This window comes from Excalfactoria chinensis, chromosome Z, assembly GCF_039878825.1.
Source record: "Excalfactoria chinensis isolate bCotChi1 chromosome Z, bCotChi1.hap2, whole genome shotgun sequence".
Classification (NCBI taxonomy): Eukaryota; Metazoa; Chordata; class Aves; order Galliformes; family Phasianidae; genus Excalfactoria; species Excalfactoria chinensis.
The window spans coordinates 39715131-39742206 of NC_092857.1; the positions used below are offsets into that span (position 1 = coordinate 39715131).

General features: G+C 42.8%; 1 protein-coding gene across 10 annotated transcripts in view; it reads left to right on the forward strand.

Annotated features, from left to right (window-relative positions):
- The first annotated feature begins 1206 nt into the window (after positions 1–1206).
- The window catches only part of SEMA4D (semaphorin 4D), an 87129-nt gene continuing 61259 nt past the window's right edge, over positions 1207–27076 (forward strand). For 7 of the 10 annotated variants that reach the window (XR_011905942.1, XR_011905943.1, XR_011905946.1 and 4 more), the window contains exon 1: positions 1207–1331. The gene's annotated coding sequence lies outside the window, so the exon portion shown is untranslated. Of the gene's footprint in view, positions 1332–1362; positions 1488–19065; positions 19369–27076 lie in introns of those variants that run through there. The other 3 variants (XM_072358808.1, XM_072358809.1, XM_072358811.1) reach the window with 3 other exon arrangements.

Here is a 27076-nt window from a genome sequence, read left to right on the forward strand (position 1 = left end):
AATACTAATTATCTTTGTAGTGTTAACTTGCATACTTGTATAGTGCTCTCTCTGGTGCTGTTGGAAAGGCCTAGACAACTATGCCACCTGGAAGAGACATTCATATGAACCACCAGATGGAAACAGTTAAATACTTCAAGAATGCACAATGAGCTACTGCAGGCAAAAGAATTTGCCTAGGTTATTGATAACGGGGGACTGAATAATGAGAACAGCTTTTCTATATTGTGAGAACAGCCTCTTGCATAACTTGATCAGGTACAAACTGAAGGATGGAGGCTTGTGTAAATGTAAGCTCAAGAAAAGAATGCAGGGGGAGGCTGCGGAGCTTGTTGTCAAGTGAAAGTAAGAAACTAGAATAGATATCCTGTTACTGAAGACAAGATGGCAGTGGGAAATGGTTTGGGCTACCCCCTCCCCATTAAAGGTTGGAAATTTACAATGAAAATGACTTCATCATTCATCCCATGACCACCAGAGTTATTTCTCAAAATTTCTGCCTATGTCCTTGGAATGTAATGAATATGTATACTTTAGGCCTTTAAATATATAGTTGCTGCTTCTCTCTGTGCACGTTGGTGGAGCAATCCCCATGAACTCAGCAATAAAAGCAATACCTGCTTGATGTAATTCAGTGGCGTGTCAAGTTACTTTGTTGTTTTCTTGGCTTCACTAAGCCACCATTCAGTGTGGCGGTGCTGGGTTCTGGTGTGACAGCAGCCCAGGGCCCAAGTAAAACCACCACCTGGGGAAAGCAGTGAGATAGTTAAGAGGAAGTGGGTTTCACTGTGTACAGCTTGCAATGATCTCTGTTCACAGCCCTGAAATATCTCAACGGCCAGGTCTTGCCGTGCATGAAAACTTTTTTTCCCGGAGAAAATGCCCTATGCTTTTAAGAGACTCCATTTCCTCGGTAACACCGTTCTGATAGTATTTCTCAAGCACACACAGCAGGGGAAGCTGCAGCTCCACCCGCCACAGAGAAGGGCGACCCGAACTCCATCCCACGAGGCGCAGGGCCCTCGCCCTCGCCCTCTCTCTTGCCTTCTCCTCCCCCTCTCCCCTGACTTCTCCTCCCCCTCTCCCCTGCCTTCTCCTCCCCCTCTCCCCTGCCTTCTCCTCCCCCTCTCCCCTGCCTTTCCCCCTCCTCCCACTCTCCCCTCCCTTTCCCCCTCCTCCCACTCTCCCCTCCCTTTCCCCCTCCTCCTCTCCTCTTCCCCCTCCTCCTCTCCGCCCCGCCCCGTCCCCACCCGGAGCTGGAGGAGGGTTCCTAGGAGGAGGCGCCGAGGCGAGCTGGGGCCAGGGCCGGGCGAAGCACCTCTCCGCTGCAGGTAGGAGCGTGATTGGGCTGGGGGTCGGGCGCGGGGAGGCAGAGGCAGTGTCGCAGGCAGGGGCCAAAGCACAGCGGCCGCACCACCGCCAAGACGTGCCGCGCTTCGCTTCGCTTCTCCCCTCCCCTCCCCTCCCCGCGGCCCTGCGTCTCCAAGGTGGGTGTCTCGGCCTGGCGGGCGGGATCGCGGCGCCGCGGTACCTGCGGAGCGTGCCTAGAGCACGACGGGATACGTGCAGGCGGGCGCGGCCGGCAGGGTCGTGGATCAGGGAAGGTTGGGGGTGGTTACGGACCGTGGTCGCCTGCCCCCCTTGTGGGCCTGCGAGCAGGCGCTGCACCTGCTGCTGCAGCTCGCTGAGGAGCCGGGGATCGAGGCGTGGTCGGTCTGCGGGGTTGCCCCCGCCCACCCCTGCCGCGTGCCGGCACGGCGGAGCGGCCTATGGTCCGCGGCTGGGTGCTACGCGCGGTGCTGGCCGCGGGAACCGGCTGCATGTGTGTGAAGGGCTCTTAAATGTTACTCCTCAGCTGTCAGGAGAGTTTAAATCAGGTTTGAACCGAGGTGCTGAGTGTGCAGAAGATGGGTACAGTGAGGTCAGGACTTTATCACTACTTATCCAGTGCTAGTTTTAAGAGGAACTGTAGGTCTGCACGCTTTTGGGTGGGACGCGTTTGTGAGTTCTGAGGGTGAGAGATGGAGCAGACACTGTGCCCTCATTTCTGCTGTATGGCAGCTGCCAGGAATGCCGGAGCTTATTGTCTGTTCAGTGGCTTGGAAGGCTGTTTCTATGTGTGCTTCTGGTCTGAATCTGGTTCCTGCCTTCTCATCACAACCTGTTTTTATTTCTGCCAGATGCTTTAGCTAAACGGCCATCTCTGAGCTCTTGCACCCCAGCGTTTCTGGTGGGTTCTGGATGTTAGTACAACGGTCAGGTCCATCATGTTCAGGAGCATTTTTGGGGCAGCACAGGTGTTGTGCGGTTGGCTCTGCTCTGCTAAAAGGGAGTGAGAGTGAGGAAGCAGGTTCCTGCATGTACACCGGCCTTGAGGAGGGAGCTGGCTCTGCACATGCGGTTAAGGTCTGTTTCCAGTAGGATTGCCCCTGGAAAGCCGTCATTGTGCATACCTGACAGTGCTCAGGGAGCTGCAGAGTGGTTGGTGGATGCACTGTGCTCTCAGCCCCAGTAAAATTAGGCAGCCACTGTTTTGGTTGTTATTTTGTTGTTGTTTTTTTGGCTTGAAACAGAAGGCATTGTAGCTGGTGACAACTGTGACTGCTCCTTCCATAGTGAATTTAGCATTTGATTTCAGTGTTTGTTGAGAATGGGTTTGTTTCAAAGCTGGGAAACTGACTCATAGCTGTTCTGGACAGTGTGCATAGAGGTGTGCTTGGAGATGTCCTTTCATGTGCTGTGCTGCCTTCTCCGCTGGTGTTATGATTCAGTACCTTTTCTTTCCCCAGTGTAAACAGCTACTGTCTTAAACCTGCTGTCAGCAAGACTGCATGGCTGCAGCTGTGTGACACCAAACATTGTGGCTTTATACTTACAGGCAGCTGGGCTTTTTGTTTTCTGTGGCTAGTCCTCTCTGAAGTTGGACTTAATGATCCTTATGGGTCCCTTCCAACTCAGGATATCCTGTAATTTTATGATATGGGTCCCATGAGGATGAGGTGGGAATCTAGTGTCTTCTGCTTCCTCGTGGCTGCCTCCTGTGCAGCTGAGGTGTGGTGTCGTGTCTCCATGTGGAAGCTCCACACGGCCCTCTGTGGATATAAAAGGAATTGTGGGGAAGCCTGCAGCCCCATGGCTATGCAGCCAGGTTGCTTGTCTGTCCTACGTGGAACACATGGCTGTAGGTGGTTTTGGAACTGCACTTGGAGCAGGTCTATTTCAGATGTGCAAAGTTAATTCTCGACCTGGACTGGTATCTTTGGATTCAGTCGTTCCCTCTGCCTATCTGTTTTGCAAGGGTAGATGGTGGTGCTTTGCTCTGCTTCTGAGGGTGTCTTCTAGAGCTGGGCTCTTCACAGGCATTAACTATGACAGGAGAGCTCACAGGTTTTGAACTATTTCTGAACTTTTCAGATGTTATCTTCAAGTTCTTTATTGTCTCCAGGAAAAATGGGGTCTCATGCCACTGATGCTGGAAGAGGGACTTCGTAGATTTTAAGAAAATAAAACATTTCCCATCAGTGTTCACAGATGAGAGTCATTTTCTCAGGTTTTGCTATACAAAGATAGCTTGAAACATATAGTGGTAAGGGAAGATGTAATTGCCAGGGTTTAGTAACCTTGTAAGACTTTGATGCTTCCAAATGTTTGATCTTATAAAAATTCAAATTATTCTGTGAATTAAATGAGTTGAAAAGTCATTTCTCAAGGTGCGTAATCAGGGAAGTGTTATTTGTGCATGGATGCAAATGTACTATGCCTCTAAAGTTTAATTAAAGATAAAACTGTGAGGGAGTTTTTCACAATGGCTGACTTTTGGAAAAATGAAATGGGATGAAAATGAAACATGGGAATGTAAATAGGGTAGTGTGTGATGACGAATTCTAAAAGGCGACAACAAAAAGTAGAGTGGATTGTAAACCTCCGTGATGCATCCTTTAAAGGCTTTTATTTTAGCCTGTACATGTAAATTCCTTTGCTGGGAATTACAGAGTTGAGATCCTCCCTGATGTAGTGTTGTTGCATGCTTTGTGGATGCTCTTTGTTTTGCCTGATGCTGTGTGTTGCCCTTAGTTAACTGAGAGGGATTGTGCCTGCCCACTTGGGTATCTATAGGTTTGCGTGGAGCTGATGACACCTCTGGCTGCTGTACCTGGTTGTTCTCTCTTTGGATCTCTGCCTCTCTTCTTTCTCTCTGTTTCTCTCATGATGATCAAGTGTGTCTAGGCAGACAGGTGGATGTTCACTAAGAAGCATGGGAAAGTCCTGCTGGTCTCACTAGGTCTGGTGCTCAGGGATGGGGTAGATGAATAGCTGCCTGTTGGCATCAGCATGCATGGAGTCTTGTGAGGCCTAGGGTCCATGCAGAGGGCTGTCCTGCGTTTGAAGTGCAGCAGGTAGAGCTGTTAGCAGCAGCAGACTTTTGGAAATGGCACGAATACATAAGTAGGAAGTTGTTTAGATCCTGTTAGGGTTTTTGTTTCTTTGTTTTGTTTGTTTGTTATTATGAGGGGATGGTGAGAGAAGAAAAATGTGTTGGCAGTGCTTCGGTTCTGAGCTCACTGGCAGTAAGTGTGTTAAAGCACAAAGCAGCAGGCTTTACTGCAGGAATGTGTTCTTACAGTACATACGGGGAAACAAAACAGGTGGCAAACTAACAGAATCTTGAACTGTAGCTGTGAGGATGCAAGGAACTTTCTGAGGACAATAAATGAAGATAATTGTGGCCCGTGTATTGAATTTTGCTCAGGTTTGTTAATGATACAGACTCTTGCACCTTGCTGTCGTGCATCTTGCTGTCTCCCTTCTCTTCCGTGTGTTTCTTTTCCTTCTGTTCATGTACAACACTGAACTCCTTATCCAGTAGGCATTTTCTGCATTGATCCTCTTAAAAAATTAGTATTAGCCTTAGTATTAGCCTGTATATAGGGGAGGCCAGAGAGGATTGAATGCCGTGTTGCAGAACCAGTGTGGCCTCTCAGCGAGGATGGGTGGGTTGTATGGCTCTCAGCTGTACTTGCCTAGCAGATGCCTTATTGGTGGAGCACATTCATGGAGGTGACTGGGAAATACTTGGGTTTGTCAGACTGTGGGCAGGAAAGCAGAGCCTTGGCAAGCCTCCGGTTCTGTGCTGGGGCTGTGGTAATGCTATGGGGTGAGAAGAAGCCTGCCTGTCTCTGTGCCACAGTCCATTGCATGGTTAGCAGGGTGGGATGAGAGAGCATGAAAAGTGATTACAGTTCCTGCTTTGTTTGGGAGTAGTTTTCAGGGACAGGCTTTGGCTGCACTTCTTTCGAGTCCTTCCTCTTTCCCTTGATATAAAGCAGGCATTATTCTTGTCCCAAATGATTGCTTTTTATGTATATGTGTGTGCTTAGGTGGGCTTGATTTATTTTTTTCATAAACAAATGATGTTTTATGAACTTTGTCATTGTCTATACAAACGAATGTGCTGAAAAGTGGAGAGTAACTTTTATTATTATTTTTAGGTATGTCTTTGTGCTCATTTGAACTGGAAGAGATAATGTATTATACTTGGCTGTTACTGGAAGAACAATATGGGGTGTAGACAGCAGACCTAGAAACACGAAAGAAAGGTCTTGGACTCATGTTCAAGTTTTCTCTTTTCAGATTTAACAGGTTTGGGGCAGAATGGAACAATATGGAACAATACACACTTCTTTGTAAAAAGAAGCATCCTATGACTTTGCCTTGAATTAGGTCAACAGGCTGTGCTTGGCTTTGCTTAGGTTTGTAGTAGCAAAGCCCCCTAAGAAAGTGCTTTAGGAAAAGCTGGATGTTTCTTGCAGAGCTTAGTTTCCTCCTGTTGAAAGTCTCTGTGAGGGCTCGGGGGTTTGGGGACTCATTTCTGTTTGACATGCTGTTGTGACCCATAGTCGTTGGAAGAACAAACCCTATTATGTCAAGAGTGCATTTGAACAGCACTGCTCAGTTCTTGGAACCTCTGATTACTTAATCTGGACTGATGGTAACACAAGTTAGTACTGTATTTTTAAGACACCTTTCCATATCCTTACCTCATCTGTAGGTGCCTGTGTGCAATTGAGAAGCTACGTATTGGATCACATGTGATTAACAAGGCCCCAGTCAGACAGGCAGAGCACGTGGTAAGGCCAGATGAGTTTCCTGGGTTCCCCTTGGGCCTGCTCACCTGGATGCCAGAAGGATATGGATTGTGGCAGGGGAAGTTTCTCTCCATGTGCAGGTGATATAGCTGGGAGAGGGATGGGAGTGCAGGCATGTCTTCAGACATTGAGCCTTTTTCCTGCTTAATCTAATATGGCATTTGCTGTGCTTCTCTGTAAACCCCAGCTTGGATTTCCTTAGTAGCCTCTGTAATTGTTGCCAGGCATTGTACTGTGGGTGGTGAGACATTTCTATCTGTAAGATAGAAATGTGTTTGTCTGTGTTTGATTTGAGTGCAGCAAGGACTGTCTGCAGAGCATCTAAAGATGGAGGGGCCTGCTGCAGGGAGGAGTTAGCTGTGGGTGGCTTCCACCCTGCACGGGATCTGTGCAGCTGTAGCCATCTTGTCTTCCCTGAAGCACAGCAGTAACTGCTGTGATGATGGCTCGGAGATGCTCTGGTGTGCCATTGTGGATGTGGAAATTGCTGGAGTGATGCTGTGCTGGTGGAGATCCCTTCTCTCTTGTACTTCTGTTTGCTGTTTTGTTTGTTTTTTAATCAAAAAAAGGCATAATGACTGATAACACATAATGATATGATAACACACAATGACTGAGGCAAAATATTATGCATTCTGGTTTTGAGTCAGCAGTTGTGTGTTTTATGAAGTGTTTGTTAAATATGTGGATGTGTGCACAGACAGATTACCCTCATTTGTCCTTCAGACCTACTCTACCTGAAGGATCTATCTGTCAGAAAATGAATTGTCCATCACAGGTGCAAGTGTAAAGAAAATTAATGCCATTGATAAAAGTGTTTTAAAAAAATAAATATGTGTATGTGTTTTTGTATGTGTTTGTACATTTTTAAAATATATGTATATATATATATATTTATATATGTGTGTATGTGTATATATACATACATATATATATATAAAGTCATTAAAACGTATCTGTCCTTTCATCGGGAGTAAGAATTATTTTTCCTGTTAAAATCTAGTCTTATCTAGGTGATAAAGAATGCCTGTCTTTCTCTTTTTGAATTTATTAGAGTTCTTAAAAATCTCCTACAGCAAGTCCAGATGCTCACCCCTTCTGAGATAAATTCACTCTTCAGTTGAATCTGACTGCAGTTTTACTTCAGGTGTTACTGGAATTGATAAACTGCTTTGAAAGGTCGTCCTGATTATCTGCTAACATTTATTATCCTACATTTCGTAGGCGTAAGAGCTTTCCTCTGTGCAATTCCATCTCCCAAAAGAATTAAACAGTAATGAAGAAAACTCTGTCCATATGTACACATTTACAGCGTATTAGCTGTTGAAGATATTTGACTAAATATTTTCAACCAGAAGTTGGTGCTACTGATTTTTATTCTTTTTTTCAAACACTTAAAAGGAGTAACAGTGTAGTTTGATTCTCACATGTTTCATGTGTCTGAGGAATTAATCATTTAATTGGTGAGGATGTATGAAATAAATCTCTAACTCATAGATATTTAATTCACATATTGTATATTATATATTTAAAGCTTGAATTAGTGTTTGCTTGCAGTATAAATACCAGTATGTAAATGCTCTCAAAGGGTTGATTTCTTTCTTTTTCCTTTTTAAGGTATCTGCTTATGCCTGCCCTGATACAGGCCTCCCATGTGCATAGATTAATTGTGCATCTAATGATAAATGCTGATAGTTGGGAATTCCACAGGGGTTTTTAAGAACTTTTCTTTCCTGCTTTAGTACTGACAATCACCAGTGACTGTTATGCAGAATCTGTCTTCTGCTCTTTAATTTACTTTTTGGCTTTTATACGAGCTCTGTTCCTGTCGCTGCATGTCTGCCTTTTGTTTTTCTTCATAGCCATGCTTTAATCATCGAGAATAGGATAGAAATGTGTTGTATTTCAGTAGCATTAGCAACTGCTTCTTACTACTTTATGGAACAATGTTTTTGACCAGGTGAGGTGTTTGATAGGCTGGGGTTTGCAGTGAGTGTTGTGTGCTCTGGGGATCTACTTCCTGCTCAGAAGCAGTGGTGCGAGGGGTGGATCAGGGCACCTTGGGGAAGGGCTGAATGCAGCAGGAAGCTGGGTCAGCAGGAGCAGTTAATGTTTGCCGGCAGGAGGTGAAGCTAGTCAGCTGCACTAATTTCTGCTCAACAAATGGGCTCTGGGAGTCAGAGGTGTTAATGTGACTCCACTGTGTAGCTCTCAGTGGTGATGAGGCTTTGAGGTTCCCGCAGAGAGAGCCTGGACTGCTTGTTTCTGTGGTGACAGCTGTTATTTAAACATTTATAACCTTTGATTAAAGATACAGAAAGGGGAAAACCTTTTAAACATTACAAATATAAAGCTTTTAACTAACTATTCCTAAAACTTTTGTTTTAACAATATCCCTTATTTACATTCCTTGGAGTTTGGAGGTTTTATGTGGAGTGCAGCTGCCCCCTTCCCATTTGATGGACTTTGAGATGACATTCTGGGGCAAGCACCATCTCTTGGAGATAGCAGTCTGACTTTGATCATAGCTGACTTGACATCACAAGGAAAATGACTATTTTTGTGTTGATTAAACTGAGTTCTAAAGGAAAGGAACACAAAATAGATTATGAATTACAGTCTCTGAAGTTGTGCAGTGATTGCAGTGATGCACAAAATCTTTGTGCTATAGGGGAGAGCTAGCTGTGACTGCAGGAAGGAAGGCTGACTAACAGCATGTGTGTTGTGCAGAAGGGCATTTGAATGTGTGGTACACCTTCCTCCTTGCCCCACTTTCGTGTTCTTTAGATACTTCCTTTGTGCTCCACAGCCATGCTGGGTCAGCAGCACTCTTCATCTAGGTCAGGCGTTCTCATGCGTAGTGCTTGTGTGCAGCACATTGTGCTCTCTGGAAGGTTTCTGACTGATGGAATAATTTCTGTTGTATTTTTCTGTTTTTAAACTTTCCTGCCTCTTACCTGCTTCTGTTTTGCTTGCATTCCTGGGAAGATGGAGGAAATACCGAATATGTTAGTGGACTCTCCAGCTGTGCTATTGAAAACTGTGCCTTGATTTGAAGACTAGGCAAATGGGAGCTCTGAAGAGGGATGAAGAAAAGCTCTTATTTCTTCTGTGTCTTTGCTTTGGCCACTGACATTTGGTTTTGCTTCAAACTAGTCCATAGTGATTATGCGGGAGGATAAAGGTGGTGACTGGTGCAGTGACTGAACATCACAGACCTAGTGGGCTGTTTTGCTAGGACTATGTGCTGAATTTTTCTCCTGTGTCACACCACCTCTTTCAGTGGGCAGAGACACTGGTAAGCATGATAATTGCTGATGGTCAGATTAAATGGACAGGGATGAATAGGGGTGAGAATAGAGAGTTTAACAGCTGCATATAACTGCTCTTTCCAGATTTCAAAGGCTGTGCTGCTTCTCTGGGGATCATGAAGAAACATTAACACTGTTCTTTGCCGCTGGAACCAGCTCCTAAAATTCCTCAAGAAGGCTTTTATTATTGAAAAACCTGGTTGGTTATTGTGAAAAGTTGATAGAGACTATATGAGAGTTGTGATATGAGGAAGTACCTCTGGCTGTGCTGTGTTATTAGGGAAATATGGTTTTTGATAACTTGTTGCCTTGGGCATACATTTTGGGTTCTAAATCTGCTTTTGAAAGGCAGCAGCATACAGAGCGTGCTGGGCATATGTTCCTCTGGGTGAAATGCTGGCTGGATGTCTGGCCCTAAAGAGTTGTGATCAGTGGAGTCAAATCCAGTGAGCGGCTGGTCACTAGTGGTGTCCCCTAGGACTCAGTACTGGGGCAGCTTCTATCTGACGTCTGTTAACAAGTGACAAGGAGATTGAGTGCATCCTCAGTAAGTTTGTGGACAAAACCAAATTTGGAGGGAGTGTTGATCTACGTGAGGGGAGAAGGGCACAACAGAGGGACCTGAATAGACTGGATTGATGGGTCAAGGTTAACTGTATGAATTTCAGCAGGGCCAAGTGTCAGGTTCTGCATTTTTGTCACAACAACCCCAGGCAACCCTACAAGCTTGGGGAGGTGTGGCTGGAAAGCTGCCTGATGGGGAAGGGACCTTGGTGAGCTGATGGGGGGTCTGCTGAATATGAGCCAGCAGTGTGCCCAGGTGAGCAAGAAGGCCAGTGGCATCCTGGCTTGTATCAGGAATGGTGTGGTGGGCAGGACTAGCGAAGTAATCGTGCCCTGTACTTGACACTGGTGGGGCCCCACCTTCAGTACAGTCCTTCAGTTTTAGGCACCTCAGTATAGAAAGGAAACTGAGGTGCTGAATCAGGTCCAAAAGAAGGGTGACAAGGCTGATGAAGGTCTTGGAGAATAGGCCCTATGAAAAGCAACTAAGGGAACTGGGGCTGTTTAGTCTGGGGAAAAGGAGGCTGAGGGGAAACCTTATTGCTCTCTTCCAATATCTGAAAGTTGCTTACAGTGAGAATGGGGTTGTCTCTTCTAAGTGGTGACAGGTGGCAGGACAAGGAGAAATGGCCTCAAGTTGTGCGGGGTTTAGGTTGGGTATCAGGAAAAACTTATTTGCAGACACAATGCTTAAGCACTTCAATAGGCTCCCCAGGGAGGTGGCTGAATGACCATCCCTGGATGTATTTGAAAACCATTTGGATGTGGTGCTCAGGGACATAATTCAGCAGGAGGTTGTTAGAGTTATGGCTAGACTGCAGTTGGACTTGATGATTTTTAAGGTCTTTTCTAACCTGATCAGTTCTGTAATTCTATGATGTTAAGACCATACATCATGCATATTATTGACAATTATGATGCTTCCCACCCATTCTAGTGAATCAGAGAATGGATTATGGATTTAGGTTTAGTCACTTGTCTTTCCGAATAGTCAGAGGATGAAACCTGTGCAGCAGTGTCTCAGGAAATAGCCAGAGAGCTCCCATGTGTTGAATTTGTATGTACTAAGTGTGAACAGTCTGGTACCATATGTTATGTTGCATTTCTTATGCTTCCTTTTACAGTATATGAAAATGTGTGTGATCTAGTATGTATTTCATAATTGAACTTCTTATTTACTCAGACTGTGAGGGCATGGATTTTACTAGTACTAAGGGGACTCTGTTTTGTGTTGTACAGACTTAGATGATGGTGCTGTGCTTCACGATGATTGTTTATTTTTTTTGCCTTAGAATCACAGAATCGCCAAGATTGGAGAAGACCTCCAAGATTATCTAGTTCAATTGTCCACCTACCACCAATATTTCACCACTAAACCACATCCCCTTAGTACAGCATCTAAATATTTAACAGCACCAGTGATGGTGACTCAACCACCTCCCTGGGCATCCTTGTCTTAGTTTCTTGTTCTATTTTTTTCCTTCTTACCTCTACAGTAACTATTCATTTGCAGTTTTACACATCATCAACCATTCCACAGCTCATATGGTTTCTTGTAAAAGTTCCTGCTTAATCTTTATGCTGTTTCCCCTTAGGAGGTGTAGTAAGAAGAGGAACTTGGCTATGGCTGATGTGTGAGGGCTGAATGACACTGTTGGTACATGCGAGGACATCCCCCGGAGTCTGATGAAGGGCTCTGCTGAAGGGTGCTGGGTTTACAGTGCCTGAGGACTTCCAGATTTTCTGAGTGTCTTCTTGTGTTGATGTGATGAGTGTCCTGGCTGCAGGCTTGACAGAGCTAAATCATATAATGACAGAACCACGGAGTGACTTGGGGTGGAATGGACTGTACAGATCACCTAATCCAACTCCCAGCCACAGGCAGGGACATCTCCAGATTGAGATGCCCAAAGCCCCACCCAGAATGGCATTAAGGAGTTCCTCCCTCACATATAAATGTTGCTGGTTCAGAGTCTCTGAAGATGTTTGGCTTAAAATTTACTGGGTGGACAAGCCTTAAAGTGTGTAAGATTATACTAGTGAGATGTGATGAGGTGACAGGTTGTTCAGCAATGACATAGCTGCAGGTTCAGTGTTCCAGCTGTGCACCACATGAATTCCTGCCTGAAGCCACTCTGCGTATGGTGGGGAAGGCAAGACTCAGCAGAGCAAAGCTGCTGTTCCCTGAGGTTGGAGCTTCACATGATCAGTACTCCAGGGAAGTGCTGTCTGACAGGCTCCTTCAGACCAGCCAAGTAGAACCTCTGCTTTACAGGGAGGAAGGCTCTAGTGTAAGTTAAATGGAAAATGGTCCCCAGAATTTAGTTACTGACAAAATAAAGACCCATCTGAATGTGAAATCACTAAATTTCTTTTGCTCAGAAACCCCAGTTTCTGAGGTGTTGTTCTGACAACTGTTGTTCCTAACTGCAGTTAAACAATTGCATTTAAGGCTCAATCAAGAGCTAAATCGAGTTACCTTTCCACCTGAATAAAAGATTCCATAACTGTATCTAGTTCCACCTTTGACGGTGGCAATCAAGGAAATGTGCATACTCTGATGCTTTTTCCTGGTGTTCAGGTATGTTTAATAAATTGGTTTGCTAGTTTGCTTCTGTAACATTCACAGGTGAGATTTCAATTGGTATTTTATGTTCTTGAAATCCAATTTCTTAAGATTTGAAAGGTCCATCTTGAACGCATAGGAGCTTTGAAACTGTTTGCGTCTGTAAATTGTCTCATCATGGGGAGAATGATGACAAGAAAGATCCTAATAATATTGTTTACTGGGCATTTTCTCAAAACCAGACAGAAAGTTATAGAGAAGGGGAACTGAGTTGTCCAACAATTATGCATACTGAAAGCGTGTTGAGTTTGTTCCATATTATGTGTGCACAACTTCATCCCCTTGAAGTTTTCATGATCTGAAAGTGCACATCCAGTTAGAAAGGTGCTGCTGCATCTCTGAATTTGTGTGAATTATGACATTTGGGAAATCTTGGTGATAGAAGCATGCAGAGCCTTCACTGTCTGTCTGCATGGAGCTCAACAGGAACAAATATGTACACCTGAGGCAGTGCTGTTCAGAATTGCAAATGTGGTGTTGATACTCAGATGTTGTACTTAGTTATCCAGGCATTATGTTAATTGTTGAAACAATAACACGTGTGAGGTTTCCTTCCTTTACAGAGGTACCTTTAGGTGGATTTAAAATTAATCAAATATTGACAGTAAATTCATCGGCATTTCACAGGCCTCTCTTTTTAACACTTGGCATACATTCAGATTCTCTTCGGAAGTGAGAAACAATAATGTTTTATTGCTATGAGATTGATATTGGTAGGTGTCATTACGATCAACATTCATAAAGGAAAAATAGAGAGTTTTGAGCTTCTGCATTTGTTTCTACCAGTCAATTTTTGAAAAAACATCAGTGGAACTACTGGTACTGCTGTGAATCAGAACAGGTCAGGTGGCTACTGCATGTATTGGAACAGACCACTTTATTCCTTCCTGGGTTTTCTCAAGTATAAGAATGTGGGGGGAAAAAAAACAAACAAACTGTAATAAAGCCAGATAATTACTTCTGGTCATTGAAAGAAAAAAAAAATGGTAGCTAAAATACAATTTATTTTTAATTCTTTGTTTCACTTCCTCTTTCTTGAAGCAGCTGATAAAAAGGGGATCTGATACTCTATTTATAAAGATACTTGTACAGGACTTAGAATTCAGGCTTTGTTAGAATTAAAACCACTTTAGATCTAAACTTTTAATACTAAACTGCTTTGAAATTGTTTTAGTCCAAATTTGGTAGCAAACTGTTTGGAAATTTACACATGTAGATCAAAGTAGGTACTTCAGTTTGCTTTTAGTGACTAGGACATGTAAATTTGGTTGTATACATAGTATTTCTAATGCCTAGAACAAAGCAGAATTGCATGTAGTGATTGCCTTTGCTTTGCATTCCTAACGCTGTGCTGTTGAACACAAATATACATATCCGTCTGCTGTTTGAAAATTGTGCATGGTAGATAGCCACCCATGTTGGCATGCGCTGTCCAGGCTTGTCAAACTCTCCAGCAGCAGTGTGCATGCCAGAGGGCGAGAGGCACAGTGTACCTTTGCCATGATGTCCTGCACAGCTGCAGCAGGTGTGGGCTTGGCAGTGACATCCTTCTATGGGACTTTCCTCTGTTTCCTGTCATCACTTTAAAAATAGAAAACTTTTTATTTCTGATCTCCCAGAGCAAGGATGTCTCCCTCCCTTTTCAAAACTCATTACTGTCAATACCCAATTGCACTCTTACTTGTTTTTCAGTTGTTTTTTGAAGAGTCTTACAAATATCTGTGTGTCTTTGACATGGGTTGGACTAACAGTAGTTTAATCTTCTCCATTTGATAGAAAGGTTAGCTGTTAAAAACATCCATGTGACAACAAACTAGGTTTGCTGCAGTCGCTGAGAGGCCATGGATAAGGCTCTACAAAACTTGAAATTTGCATTGCATCAGTCTAACAGTAATATGACCATTAAGTATTTCCTTTTGTGCAAAGGAGGGTTCTGAAGGCTGGGAAGGATGGTTTGTCATTTCCTTAACTAACAATTTCCATTTCCTGCAAGTATCTGAAGCCATCAGAGTCGGTCATGATTGATTGTTATACTGCAGCAGAACAGCTGTTGTGCACTGCGTTTACGGGCTATGCAGTGTTTATAGGTAAACACATATGGGAAAGACAAACCCTTCTGGGGGAAGTTTGTGACAGGGTTTGAACCAAGAAGCATGTGAGCCCCACAGCAGGAGCAGCAGTGGAGCTGTAGCAGGTTAAAGGTGAGCTGTCTTGTCTGGCTTCATCATGTTGGTCAGCTGCTGTGTCTGGGAATGCCTTCCTTTAAATGGTGCTGCAAACATGGATCTGAAAGGTGTGAGAAAAGGAGCTCTGGCTGTTAGTTTGTTAAGAAGGCTGCTGATTTGAAGGACAGAAAACTGGCTGTCATAGAATATTCTGAGTTCGAAGGAATCCAGAAGAATCATTGAGTCCAATTTCTGGCTCCACACAGGGCCACCCAGAATTCAAACCTTATGTCTGAGAGTGCTGTCAGGATGCTGCTTGAGCTCTAGCAACTTGGGGCTGTGCCCATTGCTATGAGGAACCTCTTTCACGCCCACCACCCTCTGGTGGAGAGCCTTTTCCCTAACCCCCAATATGACCCTCCCTTGATGATGCTCTGTGCTGTTCCCTTTGGCCCTGCTATTGTCACCAAGAGCAGAGCTCAGCGCTGCCCTTCACTCCCTGTGAGGAGCTGCAGCCGCCATTAGGCCTCCTCTCAGTCTCACAAACCAAGCGATGAGAAGTTATTAGTCATGGATAAAAGGGCATGTCATGTCTTGCCAGAAAATATTATTTTGGTGCCTCTTAGGTTGAGGATGTTGAGTATTGTGTTCAGATTTTATCTTCCAAATGTGATGCAGAAAAAAGGAAATGACTATTTTGAGTGAACATGGCTGTGCAGTTTTTTAGATGCTGATGTTACATCCAAGAGTGAAGCTACAACAGCTGCTGAGATTGCTGTTACTTGGATTCATACAGTCTATTTCTTGGCATACCTGCAGCAAGTGTATTGATAAAACTACAAGCATTATTTTTTTTTTTTTCTCTTTCTCCACATTTCACTGTGAAGTAGATATCTAATTTTACTTTCTAAGTTATTTCTGCAGAGAGCTGCTTAAATGTCTTCTGTTGTAAATTCTTCCATGATTTGGAAATCTAGGGGAGTTTTATTGGAATCCTGCCTCTGCCATGGCATGAGCACTTGTAAATATATACTAATGCAAGCTATGGTGTGTTACCATGCTTACACTGTGATTTAAAATAAAATAAAATAAAATGTAGAGAAAACACAATTGATTAATGCTGGCATGTATGTACTGAGGTATACCACAAGCCTAGTTTATCTCTATGAAAGGATTTTCCCTGAGATCGGCATACCAGCTGGACTGATTGACCCTTGGTAGTAAGTGTGCTGATAAGAAACAGCCTAACAGGCAGCTGGTGTAGTGGTGTGAAGTGGGCCTGTGGAGGAGGCTGTGCAGGGAAATGGCTCTCATTAGAGCAGAGCAACACATCTGAATTCACTTTAATTCTGGATGGCACAGTACTGCCTTGCAGAGACAGTGTGATTACTCTGGGGAGAAGGAGGCAGTGCCTTGTGTCGCTTAGCAGTCCTTCTGCTGATTAAGGGGTGAACACTGTCCCAGATGCTTTTTGGAGGCAGACAATTATTTCCAACCAGAGAGATGTTAACCAAGAACCAAGGCCCTGGGGGAGGACATGAAGAACTGGGCCAGAGAGGGAGGGGGAGCTTACTGAGCACAGAGCATTTATTTTGATTTTTCTGTGTCTTGGGCTCTCTTGTTAGAAAGCTTTCACCATTGGCATGGTGAAGCTTTCAAGGCTGGTGGCTGACTCTACATGCAGCTAGACTCTACGTGCAGCTAAATGTTCTTTTCATCGGCTGTCTTTTAACATGTACTTAAAAGATTGTTTATTGCTAATATAAATCCTGCTGTATGGTTAGTGAGACTGACGCTGATGCTTTTAATTCTTGCTGCTCTTCTTTTGGCAGTATTGTGGGGTTATTAGTTTGGTTGGTTGGTTTGTTTTACTATTGATCCAAATCTAGTTTCAAGCAGTGTACAGATTGATATCCAGCAGGCTGCTGCTGTGTGGTCATTATTTTTGTGACAGACTCATTACTTGATAACAAAATTCAAGCCATTGCCTATGGCTCAAGGCAGCCATTTCCTACTGTCTTTGTGACAGAGCTGTGAGGACAGCCATGCAGCTTGGGTTGAAGGTAAGAAATTTATTTTTGGTTATTCAGCAGAAGTTAAAAGCTTATTTAAAGGTTAAAGCTTTATCAACTAAATTGTTACAAGAGGGAATAATGAACAGCAGCAGAAAATAATTGCTTCAGTTTTGTAAAGTGTAGTGGTATAAGCTCCAAATGTGAGAGGTTTATACGGTTTTGTCACTGCTGATTGATTGATTTCGTTCCATCTCCACTAACAATGAGGCTGTTTGAATTGAGTTTTTTAATCCAACTGTGAGTCACATTCCCTGTATGGAGATTAATTGTAAATGGTCTTATGTTTATCTCTCTTGCTTTGCAGAGAGATCCTTTTTCTCTAACAAGGCTAATTGATTTCTGTCAGAGCCTGAATTCAACACCTGTCTGTGGCTTCAGAATACTTGTGCATGTTTAGGCATAGTCTCTGCGAACAGAAATGCCCAAGGACCTCAGTGCTGCTATGATGGGACCTGCTGGGAGCCTTCTCTTCTGTTGGTGTGTTGTGTACAGATACTGTATGGTTTCTATTACCATATAGTTTAGAAACAAAAGTAACAGCAACAACAAAAAAGAATAATGCGCAACTCATTGATACATTGTGTCAGTTGTGGCTGTACAGGTTGCCCCTATGTGTATGCTGCGGATGAGCAACATTTTAGTCTGGCTTTTGAGACATGTTTGGAATCACTTTGAAGTGATTGATATTGGCATACACATAGAACAGTGTGTTTATATAAATAACTAGCAGTTGAATATCAGTGTGTTTTTCATAAATAGGCATGCTGATATAACAAGAACAAGTGAAGGGAAAAATGTCTCCAGTTGTGGTTGTGCTCTAGAAAGTACTGCTGATTTTTTTATTTTTTTATTTTTTTATTTTTTTATTTTTTTATTTTTTTATTTTTTTATTTTTTTATTTTTTTATTTTTTTATTTTTTATTTTTTATTTTTTTATTTTTTTATTTTTTTATTTTTTTATTTTTTTATTTTTTTATTTTTTATTTTTTATTTTTTTATTTTTTTATTTTTTTATTTTTTCCCCTCGTTATTGTTATTAAATCATGCTAATGCTTTTAGGTTTTGCTGAGACTGTTGCTTTTGCTGTTTACTAAAAAAAGGGTGAGCAATTTTTAAACATTTTGAGAAGGTTTTTTTGCAGTACTAGCAGATACATACAGATATATATTTGTTGGGCGATTTCATTATTGTGGTCAGGGTCTAAGTGCATAATGAGCTTGTTTGTTTGTTGAAATATGAAAGGGATATGATTTAGCTGAGAAGTATTGGTGATGGTTGGACTGGATGATCTTTTAGGTCTTTTCCAACCTTGATAATTCTGTGAAATCAGTTGAGAAGGTTTCTTCAGGAGGTGAGTGAGTGGGCAGCAGATGAGGCCATATGGAGAGGAGGGTTCTCTAGGAGATGCTGTGGGGCTGAGGCCTGGGGCTGTAGATGGGTCAGAAGGGGTAGCTGTGGCAAGGGGCCACCTGTGGGGCTGCAGCAGCAGGAGGAACAGTCTTGCTTGTGCTGGCTTTGGTGTCTTTCTGCTGTCTCCTTCTACTTTATTATGGTGTTGATGCGATGCTTCATGAACAGTGCACCCTTTCTAGGGATCATTAATGCACTGAGTACAAAGCATTCTTCCCTTGCTCCTGTATGTCTTCCTCACCTTGTAATTAGCTTCTCTCTCTGCTTTGTACTGGAAGCTGATAGGACTCTCTGCTGACCACTGTTCAACTTCCACCCTGGGCCATCTAGCACCTGTGCCCAGCCCACTCAGCCTGTGCTCTCAAAGGTCCCAGATCTGCATGCTGGTGGCTTCAGGGGCATCAGCAAGCAGGCTGCAGAGAGAGGAGTGGTGAGGGGCAGTGGGGTGCCCTCAGCATGGCAGTGGTTTCTATGCCTAAAGCCTCAGGAGTGCATTGCTGCTGTCTATATCAGCTGGCTGCATGTTTTTTTTATTAATGAAATGTAGCTAATGAAGGAGCTGACATCTATTTTGAGAGAGTGAATGGAAGGGGTAAATAGAAGAGAGAAACCTGTAAGATCTGACGCTTTATGGCTTGGTAGTCTATCTGTTTCACACAGTGCAGTAAAACTTTGCAATGTGGTGATTCAGAGTGATCTGGGCAGTGTCACATTGTTTTACTGCACAAAGCAGCTGTTGTTCTACTGGCCATTGCCTCAGTGTGAAATAAGATCCAGAAGAGCTGCTGTGAAACCAGCCATCATTTTTGAAAGCACCACACACACGTTTGGGATTAGATTCCTCATTGCTGGGACAGCATGAGGAAAGATGGGATGTGAGCTCTGCATTCTTATCTTCCCAGCTAACGCATGCTGATGGTATTGGCCTGTTGTGTTACCCTCCCAAGGTGTCTGTGGCAGTACACAAGGGAGAGTTCATGGCTCTGGGAAGGCTGCAGTGTGACTGGATGCAAAATGAGATCTGATTCTAAAGATCCTGGGACTCTGAGGTGATGACAGCGTTTTGATCATGTAAGTAAGCTGTATGGACTACATAAGCCTACATTTTGATGCTTCAACTAGGAGGAAAGTTTTCAGAATGCAGAAGTTGTTGCTTAGATTTGTCTGAATGACAGCGAATGTGTAACCTGACCTTCATGCCTTTTAAGTGCTCTAGTACTGAATGTTGCTTTAAACTTTAAAGGCAACAGCCAGTTAAAAATCTGTACCTTTTGAAAATGTTCTTTATCAGTAATTATTTTACTTAAGTAATATCGTTGTATATAACATATATTATATGCTAATACATGTTATTAGTTGTCATAATAATATATATATAATAATATAATTATAAGTAATTGTAGTAATTATATTTATCACGTAAATACAAATTTTCTTGTCTCAAGATGTGGAGGGACAGGATCCTGAAGGGCCATGTTTGCTTAAAGTTTAGATGTTATAATGAGGACGCATATTAGTTCTTCATGAAGTTCTTCAAGTTATACCTGTTTTTTTTTTTTTTTTTGTTGTTGTTGTTTTGTTTTTTTACTTGGCAAGTTATAGTTACAAACTCAGGATAATATAGGTTTTATTATAGGATCTTCTGTTCCTGCATTAGATTTGTGGGTGACAGAAGCAGATGAGATATTCTAAGAAGTAGGAAAGAAGGGAAAAGGGAGGCTAGTTATCTGGATACAGGCCAACCATGCTGTCTGGCTGATGTGGCATGAATGCATTATTTCCTGCAGGAATTGTGCCAACTAGAGAGGCTTGAGGTTTGCAGTGCTACTGGGCGGTACCTTCAAATACCACTTCAAATCAGTAGTGCCTTTATACCAGCCATTGGGTTGTGATTTTTCAGTCTTGAGGAGGGAAATGCTATCAAGGGGAAACCTGAAAATGAAAAGAAATCCTTACACCATGCCAGCATGTGCTGCTGGCTTCCAGGTTCACGAGCCATTTCCATAGAGGTGGGTTCTGTTAGTCAGACTTTCAGCGCTGTGTTCTTTTAACATGAACCTCAGTAACCCCTCAACCTGCAGTAATGCTGTACTGAATGATGATTTGGACAGTGATATTGCTGTACCAGCAATGATGAGTTCCTCAAATCATGTTGCATCTGTAGGCAAAACACCACCGTCTGCTGCTCCCTTTTTGCTCTAGATGGTCCCAGACAGCTTCTGATTTTGTTTTCATGTCTCAAGAGGAGGTTTTTTGAGGTCTGGTTTGCGTGCAGAATACACAGTATCTTGAGGCTGAAAGTTACCTTCCCATTAATCTAATTTCATAGCTTTCCTGGCCTGACATGAGATTTTTTATTATTATTAATTAATTAGTTAGTTAGTTTGTGTGGGATTTTTTGTGATGGCTTTTAATTGTTTTGTGCAGTTTTTGGAAAGTTCCCTTTGCATTACCTTCTGCTGATGTTCTTTCAGTGTACTTATGTCGTAAATCATACTGTGTTATAATTGCTGGTTATAAATTACACCTGCAATATGCTAGAGGTTATCTGGAAATTAAGAAATAAATAGTGTGATGCAATTGTAATGTATGAAATAAACATGTACTAAGACATTTTCTTTGCATTAGTTTGAAATATCTCCCAGTTAATTTAAAATATTCTCTTTGCATATTTCTGCATATTTATGCTATTTGTTCCAGTTATGAAATGTTTTAAATACAGTGCTAAGTAACACATTACCTAAAAGCATAGTTGCAGAACAAACAACTTTATTATTTGTTAACTTAATAACTAATTTGGCTTCTTTCACCTTTCTGTAAGTGGGTAGAGCGGGAGGGATGGATGATCATGTTACTGAGTGAACTTGTTAAATAACCTAGGTTCTTTATACTGTAACTAATATTAATGCCAAATAACTCTGTGAATGAGCTTGTTTTTACTTTTGTCATGGGTTAACCGAAAATCTACCTGCACCCATGACAGGGGAATAGACGGCCTGCAGGGCCGCTATCCCAAAAGGAAAAGAAAAACAGGGAAAAAGGAAATAAATACAGTGGCAACGATCTAAGGAGGCACACTTATTTACTAAATACTATATCGGAATACAGAATAACACAATATAATACAATATAATTGGAATTAAGGCTAACGAATCAAGTAAAATAAGAGAGAGTGAGTCCCGAAACCAAGAGGCCTACTGTAACTCTAGGTGAAACGGCTGGAACGCTCCCACATGCTCCCCCATGGCTGGCAGGATCCAAGAGAGCGAGTCCAGCACTGAAGTGAGATTATATAGAGTTCTTGTCATATGACTGACCGTGGTGTTCTCTGGGACATTCAGTCTTCTTCTGTGAGCAGCACATTCGTCAAAATTATCTATGCTTAACATGATGTTATGATGTGGAATACTGATAGCAAAATTACAAAATTGCAAAACCATGACAACTTTGTATTAAAACAGCTATATATTAGTTGCATATTATATTAAAAACAAAAACTGTTCAAGTAAAAGGTAGAGTAAGAGTTTCTGAACCTGCAAGTGCTGCAAAGCTTGAAAACTTGTCCATTTGTATGTTAAATGTGTACTAATCTATGGGCTGCAGCCATGTGGTCTGCTGCCTCTCCTGGACTAAATGAAGGCAGCTTGTGCATTCAGCAAACTCATCCTTTGACCATTTGCTGTAGTTGCTATTGCATTGATAGAGTTAAGGGGAAGAGGAAAGCTTATAAAGAGAAAACAGTGAAACCCCAACAGCCTCTTATTCATTTTTTTCCATTGGGTTTATTTTATTTAGTGGTAAGAACTGATATGTGAAAAGGAGTTCCTAGTGGAAGTGCTTTTATTTCAGTGTAGGGAAATTCAGGGTAGAAAAAGTACATTGCTGAATTAATATTAAAACAATAAAGGCTGAAAAGCTAATAATCTGGATAAGTTTGAAGGGACTGTGTTACTTTGAAAATCAGTGTGCAACAGTCTGAAGTATTTTGTGACTTTTGAATCATAGAATCACCAAAGTTGGAAAAGACCTCCAAGATCATCCAGTCCAACCATTCATCTATCACCAGTAATTTCCACTAAACTGTACCCTTCAACACAATGTCTAAACATTCATTGAATTCCTTGAATGTTTAGACCATCCTCCTGGGTTGGTGACTTCACCACTTCACTGGTTAAGCCCATTCCAGCTCCTGATCACTTTCAGAGAAGTAGTATGTCTTAGTGTCCAGCCTGAATCTCCCCTGGTGCAATTTAAGGCCATTTCCTATAGTCCTATCACTAGTTACATGAGAGAAGAGGTGACCCCAAGCTCACTGTAACCTCCCTTCTGATAGTTATAGAGTGTGATAGGGTCTTATCTGAGCTTCCTCTTCTGCATACTGAACAATCCCAGTTTCCTCAGCTGCTCCTTGTAAGACTTGTGCTGAACACACTCCAGGGCCTTGATGTCTTTCTTGGAGTAGTGAGGGGCCCAAAACTGAACACAGCACTCAAGGTGAGGCCACACCAGTGCTGAGTACAGAGGTACGATTACTTCCCTGCATCTACTGGCAATACAATTTTTGATAAAAGCCAGGATGCTTCTGGCTTTCTTGGCCACCTGGGCACACTGTTGGTCAATGCTCAGATGAACATGAGCCAATATCCCCAGATGTGTTTCCTCTGTGTGGTCTTCCTGCTGTTCTGCCCCAAGCCTGAAGTGTTGCCTGGGGATGTTATGGCCAAAGTGCAGGACCTGGCACTTGATCTTGTTGAACCTAATCCCACTGGCTTCAGCTGAGTGATCTAGCTGTCCAGATCCCTCTGCCTTGCTACCCCCAGGCAGACTGACACTTCCTCTCAATTTGGTGTCATCTGTAAACTTACTGAGGGTGTACTCAGTGTCCTCATCCAGGTCATCAGTGAAGATACTGAAGATGACAGGCACCAGCACCAGCCCCTGTGGAGCACCACTTACAGCTAGTCCTCAAGAGTGATTCCCATTCTTTCAAGGGGCAAACTGGAATAAAGTCTGTTGCTCTGTTCCACATTGGTTTGTTTTTGTTTTGGTTGTTTTTTGTGCGTTTTTTTTTTTTTTTTTGTTTTGTTTTTTCTTTTTTGTTTTTTCTTTTTTCTTTTATTGAGTTTATTTTAGTTTGAGGAGTTCCTGAACCCAGGATCGACCATGGCAAATTCTTGAAAAGTCTAGCAGAAAAGCATGTATAAAATCAATTTAGGAGGAGGAAAACACTTCTAGTACTTGTGTGTGAAACTGTACAGGTGATGATGACTTATGAGAGCATGGACTCCTGTGATTATACTCTTTAACTTCAGGATGCAGGTGTGCTGATATTGGTAACTCTCAAGAGATGTATGTATATTGTCTAAAGTGCCCCTCAGAGTCACAGCAGCTTTTTTGACCAAGTTCGTGACAATTTACCTTGACATTTACTCAAGTATAATTTTATATTGAAAAGGATTTTTTAGCTATCTGATCCATAAGGTTTACAACAGAAATACATTTAATTACTAGTATTGAAGCACTCAGTCCTCCCCTCTTGCACATTCTGCAAATAAAACATGTTAATCCTCTCCTGCCCTTCCCCCACTGTAGAAGTCTGATTCATTTCTTTTTGCATTAGTTAGGCCTCTTGGGAAATACATGCAGGAAAAAAAAAAGGCTTTTCTATAGCCTTTCTCCCTCAGGAGTGCATAGAAACCAGCTCTTTGGATCTGTTCCACAAATGTGAAGCTTGATTTTCGGAAAAAAAAAAAAAGTCTATAATCCTGTGCACAAGTTTGTGAGAGAGACCTGATTTCAAGTTTAGTTAGAAGTACAGCTTCTTACAGGAACTTCGTACATTTTGAAAAAAATGTTTTGTGTTCCTTCTCATCAACCCGTATGTTGTGCCGAGGCATGTTCCTGAAGTGTATATTTAATGCTCTCTTAGCTTTGTCCTTTATTAGCAGTGTGAACGTAGACAGACTGCATAGAAGAGGCTCATTTTATTTACAAAGATTACTTAAGGATATGGAGTTGGTTTCTTGGCTACCAACAGTACTCACAAACTTCAGCTACAGCAAAGGGTGTGTCCTTTGCCATGGGATAGTTGTTAGTGCATGCAGGTTACACATCCATGAAAACCCAGAAGAAGAGGCACTGCTGATTTTTACATTGATACTGATGATGGGTATTAGCATTGTGCCAAGGGCAAAAAGACTGAGCTGAGGCCAGTCTGTAGTCCTTATCTCTCTGTTGGGAGAGACAGAAATCTCACAGGATGGGACCAGGTGACTGTCATGTTACAGGGAACCTCAGCACTGATCTACTTTTGTGTTTGATGGCTCTTTGGGCACAAATGTGATGGGCCTTCCTGAGGAGGACCTTGTAAGGAATGTATGTGGCTAGTGTTGGCACAATAGTGCTGCTGGGGTAGCGAAATAAAAAGTGGTATGGTAGCTTGAGCGTGTGACCTTTCCATGTTGTTGGGCTCATACCAGTGTCCATGCTCTCCTTCCTCCTAAACCATGTATAGGTGCATCTTGAAGCAAGTAAAGCATGAGCTTGAGTACTTTTGGCAAGACAGCCTGGTTGTTCCCAAAGAGTGCTAGTCTGCATCTTCATTTTGACTGCCTTCAGTGGAGATTGTTGCCTTTTTCTCCACCATGATCGTATGTGATGTTTCAGTAAAGCTTGAAAGCTGTAGTGAACTATGTTTTATTGTGAATATGTGTGTAAATATACAATTTTAGAGTTGTTAGTACTCTTCAAGCTGCAACAGCAGTGGCAGTGGTTTAAAGTGATTAAAGTGGCAGTCTGGAGAGTCTGCTGCTCCCCACCATCAGTATGCCATGCTTCCCATATCTGAATAGTCAGCCTGAGCTTCTGCCCTTCTCACCCTTCTCCTTGCCTTCCTTCAGCCGTGTGGAAGCCAGGAGTTGAGACACCTTAGCACTGTTCACTGGCTGTGTGTCCTACAAGTGACTTACGACATGTCTGTGGGGGCAGACCTGCTTTACAGGTTTTGCTGGGGAGCAGAGGGCCTGTGAAACTGCAGTGGAATTGGTGCTGCCATGAGCTGTGCACCAAAATGGCACGAAAAAATTGGGATTGAATCTGGCTTCACTGAAGTAACAGTTTCTTTCAGACAGTAAAAATATTTCATAGCTACTGGCTTTCTTTAAGCTATTAGTTGTGGATCTGACTGACTGCAGGTCACGTTTCTTGGCAGCAACCAAAGGAGGTTATTTTAATTCCATGCTTCTTCCTGAAGTTGATAGACATAATCTCTGTGGCAGCAGGCTGTCAAGTTAACTTTTCTCTCCCCCCACTTCTTGCATGACATACTCCTTTTGATACTGCTGTCTTCTCAGCTCAGTGTTTTCTTCTGCTCCTCACCTTCCACTTCTCCAACATAGTTTAGTAAAGGCATCTGGCACTAAAATGTTTTTCTGCTGACATTTCCTTAGACCCTGACTGTGTGTATTTTGTTTACTCTCCAGTTTTAATGTTGACAATCTGTTGTTCATGCCCACATTTCCACTGTTTCATCTGCTCTCAGTAGGTGTCATTTTGCACTGCAGGTTGGCTTGTTTCCGGTCACAAGTGGTGTTCCATAGGGGTTGGTGCTGGGGCCTGTCCTCTTCGATATCTTTATTGATGACCTAGATGAGGCATTGAGTGCACCCTCAGTAAGTTCACAGATGACACTAAATTGGCTGGGAGTGTGGATCTGCCTGGGGGTAGCGAAGCCCTACATAGGGATCTGGGCAGGCTGGAGAGCTGGGCTGAAGCCAATAGGATGAGGTTCAACAAGACCAAATGCCGCATCCTGCACTTTGGCTACAACAACCCTGGGTGATGCTACAGGCTTGGGGCGGAGTGGCTGGAAGACTGCATGGAGGAGACGGACCTGGGGGTATTGATTGATGCTCGGCTGAACGTGAGCCAACAGTATGTGCCAAGAAGGCCAAGAAGGCCAATAGCATCCTGGCTTGAATCAGAAACAGTGTTGCCAGCAGGAGCAGAGAGGTGATTGTCCCCCTGTACTCATCACTGGTGAGGCTGCATCTTGAGTACTGTGTCCAGTTTTGGGCCCCTCCACTGCAAGAAAGACATTGAGGCCCTGCAACGTGTTCAAAAGGAGGGCAACAAAGCTGGTGAGGGGTCTGGAGCACAGACCGTATGAGGAGAGGCCGAGGGAGCTGGGATTGTTCAGCCTGGAGAAGAGGAGGCTCAGGGGAGACATTATTGCTCTCTATAACTTCCTGAAGGGAAGTCGTAGTGAGTTGGGGCCAGCCTCTTTTCTCGTGTCATTAGTAATAGGACTAGAGAGAATGGTTTCAAGCTGCAGTAGGGGAGATTCAGGCTGGACATTATCCCGCATGATGTTCTGATGTGGAATACCAACACCAACCAAATTACAAAACCATAACAGGTAGCTATTGGTAATAGGTGAACGGTTGGACTGGATGATGTTTTAGGTCTTTTCCAACCTTGGTGATTCTATGATTCTATGAAAAATAGACCTTTCTCATAAAATAAGGGTTGTCTGTAAGGTGAACAAAGTTGGGCTAATATGCTGTAGAGGCAGTGTGTTTTTAAGTGTATTTTCCAGTGCTGACTAGTGCAATTTGTTTAACTGCTATGCTGCTAATTAATTGTGGATTATTTTCTTTGTGTTATTACTGGTGGATGGTGCTTTTTCATAACGCACATTCTGCTGCTTAAGTAGTTTTCCCAAGGTTTAATACACTCCTCCCTATGTATATTTTAAGTATGTTTCACAAGTTCCTGATTT